Source organism: Anolis sagrei, chromosome 3 (assembly GCF_037176765.1).
Source record: "Anolis sagrei isolate rAnoSag1 chromosome 3, rAnoSag1.mat, whole genome shotgun sequence".
NCBI classification, from domain to species: Eukaryota; Metazoa; Chordata; class Lepidosauria; order Squamata; family Dactyloidae; genus Anolis; species Anolis sagrei.
The window spans coordinates 36,834,213-36,858,595 of NC_090023.1; the positions used below are offsets into that span (position 1 = coordinate 36,834,213).

General features: G+C 38.7%; 1 long non-coding RNA gene across 1 annotated transcript in view; it reads right to left on the reverse strand.

Moving 5' to 3' along the window:
- Positions 1-24,101, reverse strand: part of LOC137096616 (uncharacterized) — a 48,302-nt gene extending 24,201 nt beyond the window's left edge. The window contains exon 1 of the long non-coding RNA XR_010909546.1: positions 24,002-24,101. This is a non-coding gene — a long non-coding RNA (uncharacterized lncRNA). The remainder of the gene's footprint in view (positions 1-24,001) is intronic.
- Positions 24,102-24,383: the final 282 nt, after the last annotated feature.

The following is a 24,383-nucleotide window of genomic DNA, read 5'->3' on the forward strand; positions in this document are numbered from 1 at the left end:
TTTACTTGTGAGACTAGTACACAGTTTAAAACAATGTTTCATAGATATAAAAATCAATTGTTACATATATAGAATATAATAAAATCATTTTACAAATATTTGTTTCAGTATGAAATAGAATAAAAATATATTTGATCAGTTAACTGAATCCAGGGATGCCTAGCTGAAAAACATTTTACTGCTTGCCTGAATTGTACATTTATTAAATTTGAAAAAAGGTGGTTTCATAGACAAATAGTCACTGGAGTGTTTTTTTTATTTCACTAGTTGGATTGAGCAAGGAGAACAGGCACAGTAGGAAGAATCATAATAAAAGCAGGGATAATCATAATAAAACCTGACACAGAAAGGCTACAGTGACATCAAACTGTATAAATGAAATTGGTATAATAAGAATAATCTACTCACTTCTTTAGAGCTACATCTTTTAAACCACAGCATAAAAGCTGGGTGCATGAAATACAAATGCACACCAGACTTACATGCAGATGCTCTTTTTGTATGCTACAGTAATTGTGCAAATCACACCAGTAGCAATGATCATGGTGCTATTTTGTGCACTCCTCAATAACTTGGGTAGGAGCTAATGTAATGTCAGCTGGTTCATCCAAATGAACCATCACTCTTTTGTTCAAGCATGAAAGAAGCTCATCTTGACACAACAGAAAAGAGTACCCACTCTCCCCCCTCCCCTCCCCTTTTCATACTACGGTTTGCAAGAGAGTAAAAGAGAGGATGATATCATCATAGAATTAGAAAAGGCCCAAACTGAGTCCAAACTTCCACTAAGAAATCCTGCTAAAGCTGTAGACCCCAACTGAAATTTGAACTTCAGTTCCAATAATTTCTGCTGATTGGCCAAGCTAATTAGGGCTCCTGAGAGTTGAATTCCCAAATATGTAGAGACCCAAAGGTTAGGAACTGCTGAGATAGAGAATCTCCAGCAGGTAAATGTCCTGCCTCTTTTTGAAGATGTCTAGAGAAAGGGACTCCATATAAGATATAGACAAATTAAAGCCAGCTCAGAGAAGAGCAACAAAGATGATAAGAGGTACGAAGAACAAAACATGTGGAAAGGTTGAAGGAGCTGTGGATGTGCTGAAGAGAAAACTCAGGGGTGACATGATACCATTCTTTAATTATCTTAAGGATTGTCATATAGAGGAGAGATGTTGTCCTGTTCCCTGCTACCACATAGGTTTGGACCAAGTCTCATGGTTTGAAGGTTTAGATTGAACATTAGAATGAACTTCTTGATTGTAAGAGTGGTTTGGCAATGAAACTAATGGCCTAGAGAGGTGGTGGGGATGTCTTCAAAGAGAGGCTTGATAGCTACCTATGGGGAGATGTATTAACTGGAGATTCTGCATTGAGTAGGGAGTTGAGCCAAATGTCCCATAGGGTCCCTTCCAAAGATATTATTTTCTGATTCTATAATTCTAACCAAGCACAAAACAACACTGCATGCATAACTCTTTTTCTGCAAACGTGAAACACACATGGATGCCGTAGCTGCTTCTGTCAGGGTCTTCTATGTAAGACATGTTGTTTTCCTTCAACCACTGCAAAACTTGCTCTCAGAGCTTCATGTTACCTCACCATGCAATTTCTGTAATTTCCCCTCCAATTTCCTTTTTTAGTGCTTTAAACCACTTGAGTATAATATCTCCTGGTGCACACATGGTGACCAGCTGTGTGCATGCTGGCTGAAACAGAAACATGTGTGCACTTGTTTATGTGCTGTGACACGATAAGCTTCACCTTCTGTATGTACAGCACCGAAAGTGTGCCAGTATCGTTATAACAGCTGGCACAGCTGAAAAACTTGCCTGCCTTATTAACACTCAACTTATCTGAAATCTGCTCACTGAGCAGAAACTGCACCATAAATCCTTGTGCAATTTGCATTCTTCTTCACAGCCACTCATTAAGACTGACCTCACTCCTTCTGCTGGAGCTGATGAGCATCCCATGTTTCTGAAGCTGTGATGCCTTTCCACTACCACAGCCTATTAGTTATAGTTGTGCTGGCAGAAGGGCAGTTGTAACTCCTCCAATAGCCTGCAGAAATCTTGAGAAAGTCTCTTTCATCAGGTCTTCTCTATGAATGGGAAAGAGTGACTAACTACAAAAGAGGTCCAGGCAGGGTATCTTTGTGTTGCAAAACCCACAATGATACAATCATGCTGCTTTATGATTCTTGGGTATTACTATTACTATTACTACTACTACTACTACTACTACTACTACTATACAGTCATGTAAGGCTCTTTCTGCAGAATCATTATGAAGACCCCCTCTGAATTTGGTTTTGTTGATCATCTGTAGATGGAAGGAATTTATCCGCACTGCTGAAAGAACTGCAAAATGTGCTATCCCAAAGCTAACTATGGGTCACAGAAATGTATGCGTACATCATAGGAAGCAAAGTTTCTTTCAAACCACATTCAACTACATCTCTTAAAATTTTTGTTTGTATCTAACTAACTCTGTATTTGAGAGACACAAAAGATTAAATTTCAAAGAGAAATGAATAAAAACCTTACTTTGGAAACTGAGCCACAAGAAAGACTATGGATGCATGATAATAAGATTCTGAGCGGTCTTAGAACCTCTGACTGTGAAACAGTTTTATAATCTATAGAAATCTCAGAGCACTTTGACCTGACCACATTTGGCAAGTACGGCTCCATCAATTTTCATTTGCCTATGGAAATAGATATCTATGGAATGTTGAGTACAGTCACATTGTCTGAAGGCTCATTCAGACAGGCTTTAAAAATGAGACCTATCTGGTTTTTTTCCAGGGGCATCCAAATGATGCACCCAGTAAAAATGAATTAATTCAGAATAACCTCTGTTATTCTGAATTAATGAAATACCCTATTAGATCTGGGCCTTCCTAAAAGGCCAGGGTCTAATGGGGTATTAGACTTGTGGGGGTTCACTATAGAATAGTCCTAGGACTATCTTTGGGTGAGTCTCCATTTCCCATCCCAAACCTATTGAGATGCTGGAGCCCAAAGGTCTGGGGTGACACCCAACCCCTTAGCCCTCAAAACAACCCTTAAAAGCTTTTTAAAAAACTCACCTGGCTGCCATTGAGGTCCTCCTTATGTACTCCTGGCATGAGGAAATGATGTGCTAGGTGGTGGTGGTGGAGGAGGAGGGATATTCCTCCTCCCCTGCCCCCAATCTCCTGGCATGTCGTTTACTGGTGCTAGGGCGATGCAAGAAGGACCTTAATGATAACTGGTCAGGTAAGTTTTTAAAAACTTTTAAGGGTTGTTTTGGGGGACTTTCAGGGAAAGGTTGAATGACATCCCAATTGACATCCCACCCTCCTCGAGAAAGCCTGGGGGGTTTTTTGGGGTGGGGGGGTGGGGAAGTAGGGATAAGAATCCACACCAAAGTGGGTTTCTTTAATCCAGTTTGGCATGGATGTTGCCATTATCTGGAAATGCCCTGAGTCTTCTTCACTGAATAGTAAGGTTCAAGGAAGTAATTCCAATTCAGTTCTCCACTCCTTAGATAAGACATGGGAAACTTCCAGAGGGCACAATTATGCTCCATCTGCTATTTTCACTTTAGAACTCCCTATAAATAATGTTTGACCTTAAAAATAATCAGTTATATCCCAGAAGCCTATTAGAGTCCTAGGTGTACATTCTGGTGAATATTCCATTCTCTGGGCCTAATATGGGTTCCTAAATGATCAACTACATTCTCAAAATCCTTGGAGGGTATGTCTCATCATTTTCAGGACAAAATGTTGAATTCAAAAGGGACACTTTCATCTGTGAGGACTTTGTGTAGAAAAATGCAATTAGAAAAACTGTTAAAAGCATGTACCCATATTTTACATTGTTTACTTAGATATCTATGCATAACTAAATATCTCCTGGCCTCACTCCACCCCTCTCCCCATTCCATGGGAGAGCCACCACTCCAAGAGATGGCTTCCTGTTCAACTGGCAGTCAGGACTCAGGATAATGAACTTTCCACTCATACCAGTGAGCAAGGCTGCAATACGGAATTGCAAGGGGGTCCTGCTTCTGATTGTCACAGCCTTGCTTGCTGGAAGCAAATATAAATGTAATCCTACTGCAGCCCAATCACTACCTGAACAGAACTCTGTTTCTCAATGCAGTTGATGAAATAGGTTTGGAAGCATTTTTAGAACTACGGCAATAGTGCCATGATCATGACTCCATAGAATTAGTGAATCTGGAGTGGGTACTGATCCATAACTTTAGATAATGAATCCATAACTGAAATATAGAACACCAGTCAGAGTATTGGTGAATGGAAGCTGAGAGAGAGAAAATAGAGAGAAATGGGTTAATAATTCCTATATTCTCTCACCTGGGTTTCAGCATATTTGTGTAGGATTTAAGAAGAATGTGTGTGTAAGAGAGAGAGCGAGAGAGAGAGAGAGAGAGAGAGAGAGAGAGAATGAGACAAAAATGTATATCTTGTTGATGTCTTATGGATCTTAGGAATGTCTTAACAGTTGTTCATTTCAAAAATCTGTCTTCCAAAATGTAGTGGGTTCTTTTTAATTGCATCCCATGCATCTATCATTCCAGGAACAGTCCAGCTGTGATTTTTCCATTTCCCCAATATCCTTCTTTTAATAAGGTGACCAGCACGGGGTAAGAATAATTTCCTTATTATTAATTATTACTGTTTGAGCTTTAGAGCCATGTATTCAAGCTGTCTCATGCTAGCCTCCCCAAAACATGCCCTGATCAGCATTTTATCTTCTCAACAGCTCTGCTTGATTAAGGTTTTACTTTCTGCTCATATCTGGCTGCTATTTATTCTTTCATGAACTTCTGCCCAGCCACCAATTTACTCCTTAACGTTCTTCAATAATTACAGTCTGGATGTCATGCTTTTTTATTCCATTGTTCCATTATGATTTCCACACTTATATCTCCACATCCTACCCTTAAACGATTACATGTATTGTACAAGAATACTGTCTCATCTAGACTAGTCATAATAAAAAATGTCTTTCTTTGATTAAAAACACACACAAAAAAAAAACCAGTACCAGTTAGGTATTTCCATTGCAACCTGAAAATGTGTAAATTCCCAAAGAGAGGGAAATGTGTAAATTCCCAAAAAAACTATTTTTTTTGTTGTGTCAGGAGAGACTTGAGAATCTGCAAGTCACTTCTGGTGTGAGAGAATTGGCCGTCTGCAAGGATGTTGCCCAGGGAACGCCCGGATGATTTGATGTTTTATCATCCTTGTGGGAGGCTTCTCTCATGTCCTCACATGAGGAGCTGGAGCTTGTAGAGGGAGCTCATCTGCCTCTCCCCGGATTCAAACCTGCAACCTGTCGGTCTTCAGTCCTGCTGGCACAGGGGTTTAACCCACTGCACCACCAGGGGCTCCTAGTTTAACTCATGGGTTGCTGATATTGATTTGGCATCCCTCAAAACACCTATAGCTCAGTGCTGATGTACGGATTATATCACACTAGAGAATGAATCCACTTTAAATCCAGTTTCTGCCTCCTGCAGAATTCTGGGGTTTGTGGTTTAGTGAACTGTTAAAACCTCCTCCCTAAACTACAACTCCCAGAATTCTGCAGGAGGTATCAACTGAATTTAAAGTGGATTCATTCTCTACTGTGATGAGGCCGTCATGGACCTTATCAGACGGCAGTTGGGGTGGGGTGGGGTAATCATTTTGTAAAGTAAACAGAGGAATTGTGAACAGTTAGTCCTTTCAGTCCTTATTGCCCCATTTTGTGAATTTTCCTCTCATCAGACTTATCAAACTTTGGAGTGCTTTGCCTTCAGCACCTGATATTTCCCTCATTATACAGAGTGAAGAAGTCTCTGCCCTCCCCCACCACATGCTTTTTTTAAAAAAAGCATTTCTGCTTTTTTACTTTTTTATAACATCTAGACAGGATTCCTTACATAGGACTGCATATGTATCGTAACAGGAAATAATAACATTTAAACTAATATTTATTAACAAAAAAAAACCCCCAGATTCCATTACTATCAAATTACATTTTGAAATAAAATAATAGGATAGGAGTGAAATAAGAAAGCCAAGTCATTTTTTAAAAAAACAATTAAAGAACTTATGAGTAAACAATAATAAATTTAAACCAACCAGCAAAGGAAAACAGTTTGTTCTCCAATGTCTCTATTTCATAATACCTGCCATTTCTAATTTCTAAAAAAAGGAAATTTGCATTTCTATAAACAAGGATGGCAGCTCGCTGCTCTAAGGACTGCTCATTGAAACACCTCTCTTCACCATGGCAAGCAAAAAATGGGATGGAGACTGTCACTGACCCTATGACATGTCATTTTGAGACAAAATAGCAAGTCCTTCATGCTATTTTTGCTAATTTCACAATTTCTCTCTAATCAGCCCAAATTAATGATATATCTATAGTTCTGTGTTGTTTGATGGCAGCCATGACTCCCCGTTATTTTATCGTGGCTGACAGTGAAATTGGGAGGAGTGGGTGTCCATCTGATGAGGTTGTATGTTTGAGCATTAGGAATTTTCAAGGTGTTCAATTCGACTTTTGTCAAAGGGATTCACTAAATGCATTGTGGGAGGTGTGCTATGGCTATTGATTTCTCAGATGAACAGAAAAAAAGAGAACTGCAACAACAGCAAGCACAGCAACACAACCTTTCCTCATGAAGCATTTATTTGATTCCCCCCCCCCCCTTATTTGCTGTGTGAAGGCTGTAGGAGAAGAATCATTGAAAACTTTCATATCTGCATAGAATTATTGTGCAAGAAAAGCACAAGAACATATATTTTAATGATAAATCTCTCTGCCCCTTCCAGTGAGAGGCAGAACCACCAGCTAAAGTAGGGGTGGGAAATTGTATAGGGGCCTTTTTTTTCAACATGTCTGAAATCACATTATATCACTTCTGTCCATTATTTTGGCTGATTTTTCTCTTTTAGGTGTTTTGGTAGGCTTCTGGAGGCTAGAGGGGTCTCCAGAGCTCCCAAGGACTACACTCAGTGGTCTCAAAAGCCACATGTGTCTTATGGGCCATGCCATGCTCATCTCTGAAGCAAAGAAAGAAATACATTAGCCCACTTCAGATGATCAGGGAGCTGTTGTTTGTTTGTTATAGATGTTATATTTTAAAGCAACCCAGGTTCACTCCATGGTTTCAAGGTCTGAAACAATCCTAATTACATACTGCATATTAATATCCCAATCTGCTATCTAAGCTCTCGAAAGGTGGCCCTTCTAATCTACCATGACTTTGTGATGTTCATTTGGACTTTAGTATGAAGAAAGGCCTACTAAGTTGCAGTACCTACCATGCAGAAAGATCTCCCAAATGAGATCAAGTGGGCTCCCAATGAAATGTTTCCACTATCAGTTGGATGCAATTACTTAGCCAGTCATTTTCCTGATTATAACCAGTCAGTTACCCCTGCTTGTTTCATTGATTTTAGTCCTAATTTTACATTAGAATGCTATTGATGTATTTTTCTAACTTATGAAGTTGCATTAAGAGATCTAGGCCCTATTCTGATTTCTCTCTACATTGCTATTTTGCTGCCATATACCTTACATTCTGCACATTTATAATTTAGAACTAATCTAATGAATGAGTTTCTCCATCTTCAAGGAGATTTACAACCTCAACTTTACCTGCAGCCTTTCAGTCCCATTCTAAATTTGTGAGATTGTAAACATAAGCTACTTACACTGTGACATTTGAAGCATTCCTCAATTAAGTTAGAATTTAAAATAAATGCTCCCCATGAGATGTTAAATAAACAGGCCTACATTCAAAAACAGATCATATTGCAATTTTGTTACTATTCAGCATCAGCAATAGTTAAGGGCTGCATCTCACAATGACACAATTACATAGAAAATCCAATTGTCCTTGGAAGAATTATTGTACTAAATTTAGAAATGTAATTCAGTCATTAAATCACAAAACATGAGAATTTTAATCCTATTGTAGGTGAAAACTCACTGTAGCCTTAAGTGTGAATTTACACACTTTAATATAAGAAAGGAAAGCAAGATAATTTCTATAAAATTTTATGTTAACACTAGGAGCCTGAGACATAGAGATAACAGCAACAACACAGAGATAACAGCACCAGCAATAACAATTCAGCAATGGTGAACCTAGAGTTGTTCAATTGTCATTTCACTAGATGTCTTGTTCAAACCAAGATGAGAGCAATTGGAAAATTGATAATTAGAGCTAGAAGTGGGACAGTGATATAAGCCACCCTAATTACTGAAAATGTGGCCATTTCATCCAGAGAATTTCTGATGGAGCAGAATCATTCAAAAAGATGTGGCTATAATGTGTCTCTTGATCTAACCCTTGAAACCCACTTCAAATTCTAGGCAGCTGAACCAAGGGGCAGAGTTTTGTGGCAATGGTGAGTGGGACACTGAAGAATGATGCATCCATCCCCATCCTGGCAGTGCTCCAACCGGAAGGAAGAATATGTTTGATGTAATTTCTCCTCCCCCAGATTACCCATCAGAGCAATTATATTACATCATGTCATGAAATGTGTGGAATTGGGAGCTAGAAATGCAAGAACAACTTCAAGAGATAAGCAGCAAGTACTCCCCCCCCCATTGCCCCTCATTTCCACTCAGTCCTGGGAGAATAATTCAAATCACCCCGACAAGTGGCCACCCAGTCTCTGTTTAAAAGCCTCTAAAGGAGGAGCCTCCACTACACTCCAGGTCAGAGAGTTCCACTGCTAAACAGCTCTGACAGTCAGGAAGTTCTTCCTAATATTCAGATGGAATCTTCTTTCTTGTAGTTTAAATTGCTCTGCATCCTAGTTTCCAGGGTAGCAGGAAATAACCTTGCTCCCTCCTCCCTATGACTTTCTGTCACATATTTATATATGTCTCCTCTCAGCCTTCTCTTCTTCAGGCTAAACATACCCAGCTCTTTAAACCACTCCTCATAGGGCTTGTTCTTTAGACCCTTGATCAGTTTAGTTGCCCTCCTCTGGTCACATTCCAGCTTGTCAACATCTCCCTTCAATTGTGGTTCCCAGAATTGGACACAGTATTCCAGATGTGGTCTAAACAAGGCAGAATAGAGGGGTAGCATGACTTCTCTGGATCTAGACACTATACTCAGATTGATGCAGGCCAAAATTGTGTTGGCTTTTTTTAGCTGCCACATCACATTGTTGGCTCATGTTTGACCACAAGGCCTCCTTGATATTTCATTGGCTGTGTGGTTTGATTAGACTAGCAACTACTCCTGGGCTCTGACATAAAAGAATGAGGCCAGGGAAGCAGTATACACATGCAAATAGACTAGGGTAGATCAGTTAAAGAGAGCCAGGCCCCTTCCACACAGCTGAATAAAATTCTACATTTTTCTGCTTTGAACTGGAATATATGGCAGTGTGGATTCAGATAACCCAGCTCAAAGCAGATATTATGGGATTTTCTGCCTTGATATTCTGGTTTATATGGTTGTGTGGAAGGGCTCCTAGTGTGGCATAATAGCTTAAAAGTTGAACTAAGCTTTTGCATTCTAATACCTGTTCAGTCATGAAGACACATTTGATGACTTTTGACAAGTCATACTTACCTGATCCTTATAAATGAGTATTACTTGCAAAACCTCCTCTGAATAAATCGTGTCAAGAAAACTCTAAGGGCCCTTACACACAGCCATATAACCCAGAATATCAAGACAGAAAATCCCACAATATCTGCTTCGAACTGGGTTATCTGGGTACATATTGCCATATATTCTAGTTTAAAGCAGAAAATATGGAATTTTATTCAGTTGAGTGGAAGGGGCCTAGGATAGGTTTATCTGAAGTAAGACTCAGTTGGAAGGCTCATAACAATAACAAGAATTCTGTCAATGTTTTCAAAAATAAGTCAAATGTTTCCAAGTACTATTTTGTATGGAAAAACGCAAGATAGCCTTATGGATGACTACCACAAAAGCAACTGATTCAAATTTCACCGATTGTAAATTTACTGAACAATCTGTGTCTGTGTGTCATTCCACCAAATCCTCCTCACTCCCAAATTTAATTCAGGGCTGGGAAGTTGGTGACCCTCCACAAGTTTGTAGCTGTAACCAGCATAACCTATAGTGTGAAATGATGGACTTGTGGTCCAACAATGTCTGGAGGCCTACAAATTGCTCACTCTGATTTAAATAAATAATACAAAAATGGCTTGCTTAGATATTATTGACTACATGTAGAAATTACCTTAGAGCACTTTCACATGACCTTCATTTGGCATCCATAATGAGTAAAACAGTCTTTTGAGATTCCTTTCTTTGTTGTTAAGAGAAAGACTTCAGATGTGATAATCTATAGTATTGATTACTTTATATTCATTAGATGTTAGCATCTCTAGTGACAGATTTGAAAAATATCATTATGTTGATATATTAGAGGCAAAACGAGGATTAAGCTCCTGTCTGCTAGGGAAATGTCTGCCTTTGAGTATCGTACAAGGGGAGGGGAGACATTCGCCATTGGGTATATCTTCAGTAAAATGAATGTGCATTTAATTGCCAGAAGGGACTGCTGGTCAGTCCCATTTGAAGACGGCTATTTAAACAAGTGTATGAATATTGATTATGTCGAGCTGAAGGAAATGTTTATCATTCTTAATTGCAATGCAATCGTTACTCTGGAGTTAAACATTTGAGCAGAATACTCAATGTATAATGCAAATATAGCTATTAATTTTCCATGACAAAATCAACACCAATACGTATATCAATGAAGAATACCCAGATACATAATGTAGCTGAGACTCATTTTTGTGGAGCCAATATTATTATGTTTGAATCGTTCATTGTGTAGCCTGACATAATCAGAAACCTGTCTACATTAACTAGAGGTAAAAATAAAACTGCTTCTCCAATAGGCACTGGCTCTTGATTGATGAAAAGGCTTTCTCTTCGATTGCTCAATTCTCTCTTTTATCATCATTCTACCATTCTGATATGTTTTTATTTAATTTACTAAAACATTTCCTAAAACATTTATCTCCTGCCCTTCATGTAACTAAGAGCAGCTTACACTATTTTAAAATTACAGTCTTGAAAAAGGAAACCTCCATTAAGGAGATGAAGGTTGCTGTTAATTATTTTTCTTAATTGTCAGATACAATAAATATTGCTGGGGGAAATAGTATTTAGCAGCTGTTGAAACAGTACTTGATTGGGCAAGGTGTTCCATTATCCAGAGATAACCACTGACAAGCATTCACTCTTATCACAATCAAAGTAATCAGGACTCAGCTGGAGTCCTATGCTATGGTCCTCCATTTCTCCAGACAGGGAGATAATTTTAAGGAAAAATATATCTAGAGGAGGAGATTTTTTTTTGTATTGAATATGTAAGGAACAATTATGACCTGGATGTCTAAATCATCCCCACTTCCTAGGGTTCAGAAGCTCAAAGCCAAGGCTTATTAGCTCCATGTAAAAATACTTGGTGTGTTGACCTTGTACAACACCAATGGGAAACTATCCAGGATGACAAAAAGGCAGGTTGAAAGGGAGAGAGTCAATGGATGTATTTATTTTTTTTAAAAAAAATGCCAAGATGATTAGCTGACAGCCAGATTCATAGTATTCTGCAGTCCAGACCCGGAAATAGTGCATTTATCTCGCATCTTCCAAGAAGGCGCGAAATAAATGCACGATCAAATTAATTCACTACAAACCAGGGTTTTCCTAGTTTGTAGTGAATTAATACGGGACTGTCTAGAATGTTGTCTGGACAACCTTTCCTTTATTGCAGGAGTTCCCGCAATAAAGGCCCTGTCTGGATGGGCCCTGGTATACTATGGAGTTTGATGTAGAATAAAAGGATCCCATTGAAAACAATAGTTTTAACCTGGATCACTGTCTCTGATGAGAGTTTTGGAAGTTGAAATCCAAAACACCTAGAGGACTAGAGTTTATGAATCACAAAAATCAGGAGAGAAGATTAAGAACCATGGCATAGAATACGTGTGTGGCTTCCATGACTCCTTAATATGTTTTGGGTCATGGTAAGACACAGCTGCTTCTGCCAACCTAGCAGTTCAAAAACCGGCGGGAAGGTAACAGCGCTCCATGCAGTCATGCCGGCCACATGACCTTGGAGGTGTCTATGGACAATGCTGGCTCTTCGGCTTAGAAATGGAGATAAGCACCACATCCCAGAGTCAGACATGACTGGACTTAATGTCAGGGGACTACCTTTACCTTAAGACACAGCTGACAGGTTTGACTACCCTGAAAATACTGAAGATTTTTGCTCTTTTATGCTATTCATACCTTCCATTTGGGTCATGTAAAATAAGATAACATTGGTGGATCATGCCCTCTTTCTTCTTGGATAGATTGCCAGGGAAGACATTGCAACATTACCTATTCTCAACCAGCTTTTGATTGAACACTATGCAATATGATACTGAAGACATTATTATTAAAAAAAACACCCTTGAAAGCTTCAAAGAGGATGAAAAAACTTTAGGTTTTAATACTAATAGAGGCTCCTTTCTCCTAGGTGTGAAGTGTTTATCTCTGAAAAGCAGGAGATAATGTTGCAAAGAAGAAATGTGGGACAACTGAAGATCTGGATATTTAGGTACACACATACACAAATGCATACAAAACAATGGCTAAGTATCACACATAAGATAAATTGAGATTTTGGGCAAATCACTTATGATTCTCCCCTCCTAATTCAGAAATACCTGGAAATAATGTGATTGCTGTAGTAAAAATGAGTATTTCCCTGTTTTATTATGTCATTTTACTCTGCCTTTCTTTCTTACTTTCTTTTTGGCGAGACTATAAACTGGTTAATTGCTTGTCCACATATAATGTTGTACCAACTGGAATAGTTTAGAGCTTGACACTGAACACAGCCTGAATCCGCCATACTGATGACACTTGTGGACTAATACAGGTGTAAATTCCAGATAATCCTCCCTAACCCTGCAACAATGAAAGCCAATCATTATTTCTTCTTGGATTTTGTTTTATAACAGCATCTTTAAATAGCTGTAGAAATGCACTCAATCAGAACATTAAAGGTAATGAGGAGATTACAAGGCTGCATTTTTAAAATAACTTAAAAGGTTTTCAAATACCCTCTTGATACAAGCTAGGTGCTGCATCACCCATGAATGGTTGTGGGGGAGGAAAGCCTTTGAAAGACAATCCCAATAGGAAAGCTAGCCAGCTAATATACACCAAGACAAGAAGATCACAGCTTCTCCAAGATGTAGAAGCAACATCAGGAGCACTAGAATGGCACATTTTGTAAAGGCATGTTTGCATAAGGCACCTGCTTTGTACTGCAGCAGAATATGAAAGCAAAGGAGAGACACAAAGAGGGACAAAAGAGTGATCGGCTATTCTTGTCCATGTGTGTAAGAGGAATAAGGGGTTGGTCTTCTTGCCTAACACTGAGGATGAGAGACAACCCAGGGGTTCAGAACATGGAAATTATTCAAAGGTGAGAATCAACAAGGCAGTTGTCTAGGACATTGGGTTATAAATGAAAACATGTAACAATAGAAGCTTTCTTCTCATCTTCACCTGTCAAAGTGCAAAAGCAAAGGAATGGTTTTCATATTCTGAGGAGCAGAGGCATTCAGCTATTTGGCAGACAGCACCAGTGTCAGACTAAGGAATACCATCAAAATGAAGAAAAAAGATGTGCTTGTATCTTCTTAATTAGGATCCATGTTGATTATCCTGAACTAGAGTGAGTCCACACACAGATGATTCCAATGGCTCTACCCTATTTTGGACTAACAACGGATTTAAGCCTATGTAAATAGGTTATATTGTATACTTGCTGGTCATATATTATTAGGGGGTGAAAAGTTTGTCAAGAGGAAAAAAAGAAGTAGAAACTAGAACGGAGCACTAATATTTTTGAATACTTAGGGATTCAAAACCAGTCTTTGGAGAGCTACATAATCAAAACCTGCATGGATGAATAGATTTTGTTTTCTTCTCCATTCATATCTGTGGGGTTGCTTAAATCTTAAATACTTTTTATCCCAAATGTAGACAAAATCAAATTCTGGTAACCTGTTAAAATAAAAAGAACAGACATGAAAGTGCTATCCATCTTTATTTTCTGTAATTCTGCATGTTATGAATAGAAAACTAATACAGTGAGCACCTCTAACATGCAGAATCCTTGTTTCATTTGCAATCTTGATTGTCTGGGTTTCTAAATTAGGCAGGGGGACAACACAACTAGGTTGGTTCCCTGTACAGAAGCCATTCTACAGAATTGCTGAGATAGGTGATGGATATGTGATGGAAATAGCTAGTTCTAGATATACAGAGCTGAACCTTTGCATAATGCTATTGTTGAGGCTCTTCAACACTAAGCTTTGTATAGTGTTCATTTATTCCTGCAATAGGATTCACTAAACACGAAAAGGCTGTGTAGAAAAACACGAAGAGAAAGATACATATTCATGGACAGTAACCTTTCAGAAGATGTCTTTAAACGTAAAAGGGCATGAGCTTTGATAGGTAATAATCTATCAGATATCAAGTTGGAACTAATATTATTATTGTTGTTGTTATTATTATACTACATTTATACCCCACCCTCTCACCCCAAAGGGGGATTCAGGGTGGCTTACAGACCATGGCATACAATGCCACACCACACATATACAAATAAACATGATATATCAATTTAAACAATTAGCATATCAATTTAAACATACAGTAATAAACATAACATATCAATTAAACAGTTCAAATATAAATACAATAAAAAGCTTAAAAGTAAGCAACTAGGAAAATTAAAGTTTAAAAGTTAGTTGAAAATTGAACAGAAATATTTTAAACCTCCTGAAGACATAGTAATAATATACATTATATAGATTCTTTATGTTATGTAAGAAACCAAAACGTCTTATACTATCAAACATCTGTGCATAGTGTTTTGATTCCATGGAGTCACACAAAATTATATTGACACTGTAGAATTAATATAGTTTGACGCCACTTTAACTGCCATAGCTCAGTGCTATGGAATCTTATGATTTGTAGTTTGATGAGGCACTAGCACACTTTGAACCTTGTAAAACTACACCTCCCATGGTTCCACAGTATCAAGCCATGGCAATTAAAGTGATGTCAAATGGCATCAATGCAATGAAAATTGTAACCACTAAAGTCCTTCTCCCTTTGGGGGGCAGGGGGAACCATCATCCCCTGCATTGCTCAACTTCCTCTCTTACCTCATTTGTTATCCAGCTACCCACCGTTGATCCCTATGAAACATGGGAAGCCTCCTGTGTTGCCGCCATGACAGCATATGGCGATTCCTCTCCATTTGTGCCATGGAGACCCACAGCGGGAAGCTCTATGTTGTGTGATGGGTGCCAGTGGGCTCCGTGGGGCAAAGGGAGAGGAACTGCCATATGCCACCAATTTTAAGCTCATCCGATGAGGTCATATGTCAACAAGTCAACTTGAAGGCAAGCACACACTTGTTCAACTAGCCTCACATCATTTACCCTGACTGAGTCTTGGTCAGAACTATTTCTCATTACCTCCCCAACTCTTTGAACCGGAAATACTGATATCTGGGGATGCCTAGTAGCTGTGCATGCAACACAAATGTTCTACTCATAAACTACTCTTCAAAGGGTAGTCTGTCTCTCACTAACCTGACAAAATAGAATTCATAGCACCAAAGCTGTCAATTCCTGTTTTGAACCTGGGTTTGCTCTGGTCACATGCAGTTCCCCAGGGTACAACCAATCTTTGAACTATCTGGAATAACAAAAAGGAAAGCAAATAAACATGTCTATCTTACCATTGGGAGACCACAGCCCATTGCCAACTGTCTAATAGGCACAGTACTACAACTTAGATAGATACCTGTTTTTCAGGGTCATTCGTTCCACCTATGGAACTAAGCATGGAAAGGAAAAAGTAATGTTCTGAATATTTTTCAGACTGGGGAGTCTGGTCACTTCTGCAGCTCAAGTTAAAAGTCATTATGTAGGGTTAAAAACGTATAAGCTGTAGCAGTCTGTGTGACTCAGGATATAAATCTAAACACTGACTGACTGAAGTTGGATAGAAACTTCCTCTTCAAGCTTATTAGCACATAATTGTCTGTTATGGGTGTTTTATGTCTTCCACTGATGCATCTGGTGGATGCTACTGTCAGAGATGGGTTATTGCTCTAGATAGATTATTGCTTTGATCCAGTATGTAAATTACTATATTCTGTGGCACGCTCCCGCTCTCCCTCCTTTTTCTGGCTCTGCTGTTGACCTTCCTGTCATGATACATAACACCAGGCTGACAACATGGCTATTTCCCACTTCATGCTTGCCCTTAGCACTTCATCTAATCTATCAGGAATTTCTCTGTGACTCTCAGTAGTGATTTTGTCCTTTTTATCTTTGTTGGGGTTTTTTTTTAAGCACACTAGTGTATTTTTGCATGCTGCCTTTGGAGGCTCATTCAAATAAAACCAAGCATGGAGCTCTGTCTGGCCAGATGTTGCAATGTGATGCAATGGCTCTGGTTAACTCAGCATAAGAAGAATAGGGGAAAGCTCTATCTAAAATGTGAGGGTCAAAATAGATTCACGCTGAATACATGGCTAGCAATTATATTTGGGGGGACTTTTGATTTTATACTTGGTATGGAGAGGATCTGTTCAATCCTTGGACAAAATCCATATGAAAATTCTGCCCGCATATCTTTTGGTTAGTCTTAGAACAACCGAGAGTTGGCCAACCTCATTTCAGTAATAACTGCAACACAGAAAGGAAATTTTCATCATGATTGCACATTGAGAAGTCAGGGGTCAATGTCCTGTCTCCAAATGTCCTGGCTCATCCAGCCTTACCTCCTATCTATCTATCTATCTATCTATCTATCTATCTATCTATCTATCTATCCATGGTATAGTTGTCCAGGCCTGTTTTTCTTTTTTAAATAACATCTTATTTAACTCTAATACATAGTGTTTCAAACTGCTATTTAAAAATGTACCACCCCATGCTGGATTTATAGAAGCTCATTGTGGCATGTTTGCAAATCCCAGGATATTAAGTATTTCTTTAATTCGTGATTTTTGGCTATTCAAGGTTCATGCTGTAAAACCAGTCACCACAGTGGCTCAGTATTGAAACTGCTCCCCAAATGACTAAGCCTTTGTTAATTACTTCTGCCAAGCACTAATTTAGTTTCATAATAAATGGTTCTCAGCTATTGGCCTGAAATTTACTTTCCATTAACTTTGTTTGTATTGCAGGTGTTTGAAGTGCTAAAACTTTTTTTCTATTTAGGCCACTATATACTTGAAGTGACTGTAATATTTGCACTACTGTGTAACCTTGTTCTTATTTTACTTGAGACTTTCCTGCTTCTCATTCTTTGTGATGAACGGTTCTATGTGACTCAAAAGCTTGCATATGTTTACATTGATATTTTTTCCAATCTAAAATGCCATCATGATCCCACCCTGCACAGGGACAATGATGATATGAAGAAAATTAAACCTTCTTGACACCTTTCATTTCTTGTTCTGAATTTAAATGGTTGTGGTGGTGGGGTGTTCATTTCTGAAATTTACTCCTTTACAATTATATGATTGGATAATCATGTCATCTACTTTGGCTCTCGCTATCAGTTGCTGCTCAATGCCCCCACTCACACGAACCTCCAAATTTACAGGTATGTTAAATAAACCTAGTGAAAAAGGTATCCTTTGTAGAAGTTTGGCACACATATACTAGATTTGACAATGTTCTGTGACAGAATGTCAAAGTTAGTTTGAGAAATCTGACAAAACTTTCATTTTACCACAAATATTTACAGAATGGAAAAAAGACATATGCCTGGCCCTGAAGTGGCACATTATTATTAATTAGAAAAGGTGGCATCACAGTTTGCCCACTAAAACTTGGGGAAAATGCCTAGGAAATAATGAAGTTGACTTGGGAATAAAACACCAAAAGGAGTTCTTGGAGTTTTGAGAGCAAAGGAAAATGAAATATTTATGAATTCATATTTTTTTTATTTAAACATGTATATCCCACCCAGTATCATAAGATTTCAAGAAAGTGTACAGTGTCAGTTTAACACATTAAAATAATTTTAAAAATCCTGAAATTACGTAAGACAAGTGAAAACATGGCAGTTTAAAAAGAGCACAAAGACTTCAAAATATTTTTTAACCAAGCACATGCATAATTTAGATAATTATCACTTGAGCCATGTTTTTATCTATTACTCGAATGAAAACAACTTTGGTATAACTTGGGCTTCTGAGGGGAAGTTATTCTAAACCTGGAAAAGGTCCTTTCCCTGTTCCGCCACGATGTATTGCCTCCAAAGGAAGGCATACAAAGGTATTAGGATAGGTAAGGATACAGTATCCATGGGGGGTATATTGCCAGTTGGACCATGCCTACTTACAATTGAGGATATTACTGAAAGCCATCACTTGACTTCAGCTCCTAACATACCATAGAGTCATGATGAATGATCTAAAAAGTCACCTAGAAGGATTTAGAGCAGTGGTTCACAACCTGTGAGTCCCCAGATGTTTTGGCTTTCAACTCCCGGAAATCCCAACAGCTGATAAACTGGCTGGGATTTATAAGAGTTGTAGGCCAAAACACCTGGGGACCCACAGGTTGAGAACCACTGACTTAGAGGGAAATGGTTTCTCTAGGATTTTGCTAGTTTCTCCAGGATGACTCTATGGAAACTTCTGGAGAAAGCATATCATAGAATTGTCTGGATAACCTAACAAATTCCCAGAGAGACCATTTTTTTCAAGACACAGATAAGTGAAATGGCAGAAATGGGTTCTGTGGTTAGAGGGGTATTACGGTATAGGAATAGATGGACTTGAGTAGAAATAATTTTTAGTAGATGAAAACAACTTGGTTATCAGGGAAGAATTTCGATTTGCTCCAATCTTAAATTTTGCAGACAGCAGAATCTGCCCTTTCAATTCTGGGTAAATCCACATCTAGAGCACTCTGGCCAGAGACATTCTGGACTGGTTCTAGAGGTGGCCACACATAACCTGTGAAACCCACTGTGGACTGAACTAGGCCAAGATCATAGCAGTCCTGCTGGACTGTCATGTCGCTTTGTGTTGTGCCATCACCATTCCCAGTTAGCCACAGAGTGCTATGTGAGCTCCTGGCACCCAGATGACCTGCCTTCTTCTCAGTGGCATAGGAACCTCTGTTGATGTCAGAATGGGCTTCCCCAATGGTAAGGCGGTTGTATGGAGCTCTGTGGCTGGTTGGGTGTAGTGATGGGGGTGACATGGGTACAATCCCTCTCATTTCCCATGCAATTATGAATTAAAACAAAAAACAAAAAACGATGGAGGTGGTGGTGTTTTCTGGTCACCAGACCAATGCAAATTGAATCCAGTTTAGCTGTTCTCTCTGCCCTGAAGCCATAGGATACTCCAGAGTTTCAAACAAACTTTGGAGCATCCTTCAACTTTGCTTGAAATGGGGCAAAATGAGTTCAATCCAAGATAACCCTTCACACTAATGAAAAGTATATAAACATTGTGGAGGCAGGGTGAGTTTGGATTTTAATTGTGTAGACCTGATATCAATTAAGATCAAGAACATCCACATTGCTAACTTCTATTGCTATAAAGATGGAAAATTAATTTTTTCATATCTAGATTATCAATGGGGCATCAGGATGAAGGGAAAATTTTATGCAGACTTTAGAGATGTAGCTTTTCTGGTCTTGGAGAATACTGATGTTACAATCCAAAAGAATAACTTTCCCGAACTCTATCCTTATGCTTGGGATACATGAATGGATTGATTCCAAAATACAAGAGTGCCATATTAATAGTTATTACAAAATCTCAGGTAGAAAGAGTTGATTAACATATTTTGTTCATTTAAAATCTTAAAGTCCCCCAAAGTCCCAAGTATGCTTTTTCATATCTTTCAACCATCCCGATTCAACAGAGATAGTCATAGTTAACACTCCCAATTTTTAAACTGCTTTTAATATTTTCCAGTTTCTATTACTTCTTCACACTTCGCTTTTTATTATTAGCTTACTGTAGTTGCTACAAACTAAGTCTGACATGGAAAAAGTAACTCATCCAGAGTAGATGGTGTCTCACTATTTCCAGCTGGTCTTTGTTGTTGTTGCAGTTGTTGTCTTCCGTAAACTCAGTATATAAATGTGACTCTGCTTGAAACAGTATTTTTTGTTATTAACTTTTGCCTTCTTATTTATTTACCAAATATTTAGCCATACATATCTGAGTCTATGAGATATTGAGATATCTATGAGATATTTGAGAGTATTTTTTCTCCCTTCAGAAAAAAAGCAATGAAACCTTTGATCTTCCCACATTCAATGCTGTGATTTTATATAAGAAAGGTCTTAAGAGGGCAAGAAATAACAAAACTGCTACCTTGGGGCCTGTCTGACCTGGGATCAAGTCTATCAGGTCTACCAACATCCAACAGATTGTGTTTCTGGGGAGCGGGGAGATCTTGGAGATTTTGCCCTTTATTACACTCATTCCTGATGGTTTATTTAGGAAAACACATAGACAGGAGAGTGAGAAATTATAAGAATTTATGGCCACAAATTAGTCGGTGTAGAGATGAGCATTGTTCTTGTGGATCCACTAAGCAGCTAGCCTGATGTATGGAGTGGCAAACCCTTTCTCTTGCTTTAGGGACAGCCCCTAGCCTGAGCTGCAGAGATGAATGCTCAGCTTCCTGACTTTATCCTCTGATCTACAGTATGTTCATGAGCTAGTTAAAATTAAACTTAGCTATCAAAATGCTAAACCTGATAGCTCATTTATCTTTCTGTCTCCCAACTCTACATTACAATACAGCTGTGATTGATCTTGCGTCTTCAAGGTACTATATGGTATAAAAACTAAGAGAAGATTAATTAAAAGCCGTCGCATCCAGACAGGTTTTTAAATAAGTTTTAGATTTAAACAATATATCAGCTGAAGCAGAAAGATTCCAAGCCCTAAAGCCTATGACTCCTAAGTGTATTTCTTACTGCTTTGGGACATTTGAATATTCCTGTTCATGGCTGGACTAACTTCAAAGACATACAGTGTCAAACATACTGGACTAATGCTCCGAAATGTCACATATTGACATATAAAACTAATCTCTCATTAATGGGAAAGCCACTGCAAAGAACCCATGGACTCATAAAGACTTTCCAAGGGCTTATTTACATTGCAGTTTATCATATGTCAAGCCAGCCTAGTGTTGGTTCATAGGGCACATGAAATGATCTCAAGAATTATCCTCAGCTTTGTTTTCTGTGAATATTGCTGACAGAAAGACTCTGAATATGTAAATATTATTTTTGAATATTGTTATGAGAAAAGAAGTTGCAATATGATGGCAGTAAATTTAAGGAGGCCTGGTTTATTTGGTTTTTTCTTCAAATCAGGAGTGGGAAATGTATTTGCTCTCCTCTGATTTTGTTGCTACTGCTGAAATTAGCACCTTCATGACTTAACTGTGCCATTGGTTCTGGTGATGCAAAAATAAATGGTCTTCTTCCCCTTTCCAAGACATAATGTTCTGTCTTGTTGAGTGACCGTGCTCCATGGCCTTACAGGGCATTCTGGTACCTCCTGCACCATAGAGAGTCAGTGTAGGCACCACTGAATTTAGATGGTAGCTGAACGTGTGGCACTTGTGCAAATGATGACTGATTTCAGAGCCCAGTGGAACCTCCTGCCACTAAGAAGTGTCTTGCTCTTATGTTTTATGATTACTGATATCACAATCCAACTTGCATGCTTAACACTGGGCCTTCATCCAATGTACAATAGACTCATCAAATCAATAGCTTTTATTAGTGTTGACTAAGTGTGAGCTTCAATGGGTCTATATTAGTTGGGAATAATAAATGGGTTTATGTTTAGAGCTCCTTCACCAAGGACTTGCTAGAAACTTGGAGTATCCCACAGCTGTGAGGCAGTCTGGACAGCTATGTTGGGCCTGATTAGGCCTGATTCACTAACCAGACTGGACACTAGAACCAACACTGTTTTCTTGTGCTCATTAGTGCAGGGAGAGTGTAAACATCATAGCTATGCCGCTGCCACTGTTACTCCAATCTGGCCACAAAGCTCCATGTCAGCTTCTGGTTGTTGTGAGTACTTCTGCTGTCATTGGAATCGGCACCTGCACAAGGATCATGAAGGATAGGTGATCTACTTTCCTTTTTAATTATCACATGGATGCCCAATTCTGATATTACAGGGTTGACCAGGAAATTGCTCCTCTTCCTTGAATGCGTGGGTGCCTCTCCCCATGTTAGAATGGGATGCCTGTGCAACCAGGAAACTAGAGGGAAGAGCATCCGAGGCCTACTTGCTTTTCAGAAAGCCTGTAAAAATTTTCTTTTCCAGCAAGCTTTTGATGGGTGAACAACCCGGACTATGCCTGTTCTCGCCACCTATTGTTTTGTTATTGTTATTTTTAAAGCTAATTGTATTTTTTAATCTGCTTCTGTAAACCGCTCGGAGCCAAATTGGGTAGTATACGGTATACAAGTTAAATAAATAAATAAACAAAATGTCTGTCTTCATACTGCTTATATGGGCGCCTCACTCTCATGTCAGCAGAGGCATCTGCAATGGCTAGGAATTGGTACAAAGCTCTGTGGTTAGTTAGGAGTGGGGGCAGTGGTGCAAACAACCCCACTGTGTCCTTGCTGTATGGGCAGTTGTTTGAATCTACTATACAGTAATGACTCCTTTTAGGGCTGGGCGGTTTTGTTTCGTAATTTCGTAATTCGTTAAAAATTCGTTATTTTTTTTTATAACGAAGCGATATTGAACCATTCAGGAGCAACTAAAAAACGAAATGAATTTTTCCAATTCGTTTCGTAATTGTTTCGTTATTGATTCGTTATTGATTCGTTATTGATTCGTAAATGTTTTGTTATTATTTCTGCATGTCTGGTGCAAGTTTTAGGGTTGCTGTTTGTTTTCTCAGTGAAAAAAAAATATAATTATCACACCAACAGTCAACAACAGAGGGAGAGGGAAGCTTCAGAAGTTTTTTTTAGCATATTGCGCGATCGCGGCCGCCATTAACGAATCGATTAGTAATCGATTCGTAATTGTTTCGTAATTGTTTTATGATTTCTGAAATTTCGTAAATATCGAACTTTTTTAAAGGAAAATTTTGGAATTCTTTTAAATAACGAAACGCAAAAAAACCCTAAAAATGAATCGAATTTAGAAACAATTTTTTCCGTGTTTGGACAGCCCTAAATATAATTCTGGTATCTATAGTTAAGTGAGGTGTTTTCTCAGGGAGTGCTTCCACACAGCCCACACCGGAGTAGGTTAAAATAAGCTGCTTTGGTGTTCGTTCCTGTCTCCATCCACCCAAACCACAGGATTTCCTAGGGAAGGGGGGTGGCTACATGGTCAAAAAACCGAACAAATTCTTATGCATACTGCATACAGAGCTTCTTACTATGCTTAGCAGAGCCCTAAGGGCTCTGTGGAGCACAGTTTGAGAACCACTGGTGTAGTGTGTATACATTCTGTGAGCCAGTGTGGTGTAATGGTTTCAACATTGTACCAAGTCTCTTATGAATCCCCACTTAGCTATGGAAATCCACAGGGTGACCTTGCGCAGGACACACTCTCTCAGCCTCAGATGAAAACAAAAACCCTTTCTGAACAACTCTTGCCTATAAAACCTTGTGATAGATTCACCCGAGGGTCTCCATAAGTCAGAAATTATTTGAAGCACAGAACAATGAAAAAATGCACCCTGCATCTTCATTTTGCATGATTATATAAACTTGAAAGTTTTCCTAGGGGAAGAAAAAATGCTCAATTTTATTCTTCAATCATTTTTCAGCCAATTAGACACTTCTCATGTTGTGTGATCTATTTCCTGACACAAGTAATTAACTCTTTAGAATTACTCACCAAGTTGCATTTCTTCCCCATTTATCCAGACTGGCCCATCTTGCCTCTAAAGCGAAAGGTTATCTGCCCAGGATAGGTCAGACGCTGGATACTGGTGGTATTTTACTGTATTAGAAACAGGACAAATGACACTTGTAGAATTCAAGGCTAATTTGAATTTCAGTCAGATGACAAAAGGATGCCTCCTGCCTGCCCTATCACCACTTGTCACTGCACAGGTGAATTAATGCTAGACTCATTTAATTTTCTTTGGCTGAGCTCCGATAGTTCAGGGCCACTGTTGAGCAATCTCCCATAGCAGAAAAAAAAGGCAAGCATTGATGAAGTCTTTTGAAATGTTTTCTTGTGCCCTTCAGTAAACTGATGAGAGAGGAGAGACTAG